General features: G+C 40.9%; 1 non-coding gene across 1 annotated transcript; it reads left to right on the top strand.

The window, feature by feature from the left end:
* The first annotated feature begins 488 nt into the window (after positions 1-488).
* LOC116095157 lies at positions 489-652 on the top strand. Its single transcript, XR_004120480.1, has one exon. It is a non-coding gene; the product is annotated as a U1 spliceosomal RNA (small nuclear RNA).
* Positions 653-2,109: the final 1,457 nt, after the last annotated feature.

Genomic DNA, 2,109 nt, shown 5'->3' with positions numbered 1-2,109 from the left:
GGCAGGCAATACAGCCACAACTGATTTTCTAGTGTGTAAACTATCAAGTACTTGCTTGGTTCAAGAATGGCACTGGTAACTTAATTTTTTATCTAGAAAACAAGCTGAAAACTTATGCTTTACCTTTTCTGTATGATTTCTCGTTCTCCTTATACTTTCTTCTTCTGAAGAAGTCAAAATCTCAACATGTCCGTGATGGTGCAATCAAGTTGAGAGTCATTGGTTGAAATTCTGGGAGTTATTTGTAATGAACTGTCTTTAGTGAGTTTAGCTACCACACCTTTGGAGCGGCAGTTTTGAAGTCCTGCTTCTTGGAGTCTTTCCTTAAGAGCAGAATAACTATAAGACAATTTTCCAGGGGATATCTTCTCCCACCCACTATATTTTAAAAAGAATAAATGAAATGAGAACTTTATTCATTAATGTCACATGAACTTGTGGATCTTGGTGCTCCCAGCTGGAGGACTTTAAATTCAGACAGCAAACTCATACTTACCTGGCAGGGGAGATACCATGATCACGAAGGTGGTTTTCCCAGGGTGAGATTTATCCATTGCACTCTGGATGTGCTGACCCCTGCAATTTCCCCAAATGGGGGAAGCTCAACTGCATAATTTGTGGTAGTAGAGGGTGGCATTCGCACTCCCCCCTAAAAAAAATTAAAAAGAAAAAAAGAAAAAGCAAACTCACCACTGTTCAATTGCAGAACAAGCTTGAGTTTCTTGTTTTTGTTTTTGCTTTGTTTTTGCAAATGAAATGGAAGGAATTATTGTTTTACAGGTGAAGATTTTTTCCCTCTCTCTTAATTGTTGTCAAGAACCTCTAGTTTTCTGCTCTGTATTTCTCCAGGGTAAAAAAAAATTAAATGATGGAGAGATTAATCATGTAAAGTCCACATCAGTTATAGCTGAACCTGGACATGTGTTTCTTAGCTAAGGTATGGCAGAAGGGGGTATTTTAGCTGTTCATTTTCTTCTTAACCTGAATTTTTAAATGACAAAATGTGGCCCAGAGGTGTTGGTTGTAGACCCAGGTTGGAAGTATCCGAGTTATTAGAAAAGCAAAGATAGCACCTGTACTCCTCCTCACTCTGTGGAAGAACTGTTGCAAATGATGGAGGGATACAACCAAGGGTCACATCCTCCCAGGTGACAAACTAGTCTTTGACAGCCTTAGTAAGAGACTCCCAAAGTCTGAATCCCTTGGACAACAGCAGAAATTGACTCCTTTGCAATTAGCGCATGAAAGCATTTGTAACCTCAAGAACTTTTAAAACTCTTGGAGTACAAACTGAAGGAGAGCCTGTGGTCAGCTGGGAGCTCATGATGAACTAGGATCTACAGCTAATGGGAGCCTGTGGCGAATGGGAACATATGGTGTGTGGGGACCTGTGACTAATGGGCTCTATGTGAAGAAGAAGCAAGGGCCTGCAGTGAAAGAGGAGGGTGATGACTGTGGTGAATGGGGGCCGTTTGTGAACTGTACCCAATAGTGGATGAAGGTGTGTAGGAGTGGGTGTTCATGGCAAATAGGGGCTAGCAAGCTTCATCTAATAGCTGCTGAAGCACAAGGACGGGGGCACATTCTTTATATTTTGTGAGAAAAAAATACTAACTTTGGATTTTATAAAAGTTGTTCTCTTTAAAAAAAATACTTTAGCAATTAGTGAATTAATTAGTGAGCCTGATACTTTGCAGGCCAATTTGACAGATGAATTGTAAACGTGAGACATGGGGCTTTCGGTCTGTACTTGCCTTGCCTGTCAGCATGGCCTTAGCATAAGGGTGCTTCCTAGGAGGAAATGTCTTGGAATGACACCATCAAAATGGACTTGAAGAAGCACACATGGTGGCTGAGCCTTGTTTAAAGCCTACATTAAGCAAACCACCCATAAGGAAAAGCACTTTAACAGAAAGATTTGAATGTAGAAAGGATCGTGGATAATGCCAAGGAATAAATGATTTTCTTAGTTCTGATAATCAAATGCTAACATCAGGATCTTTATTTTTAGGCTGGGGAGATGTGTCAGTGGATAAGCTGCTTGCTGCACAAGCCAAGGAGCAGAGATCAGACCTCCAGAGGCTATATAAGAAGCGGGGTGGGCATACG

Source organism: Mastomys coucha, unplaced genomic scaffold (assembly GCF_008632895.1).
Source record: "Mastomys coucha isolate ucsf_1 unplaced genomic scaffold, UCSF_Mcou_1 pScaffold17, whole genome shotgun sequence".
NCBI lineage: Eukaryota > Metazoa > Chordata > Mammalia > Rodentia > Muridae > Mastomys > Mastomys coucha.
Note: the sequence above shows the minus strand (reverse complement) of the source record. Positions and strands in the feature narration are given on the sequence as shown.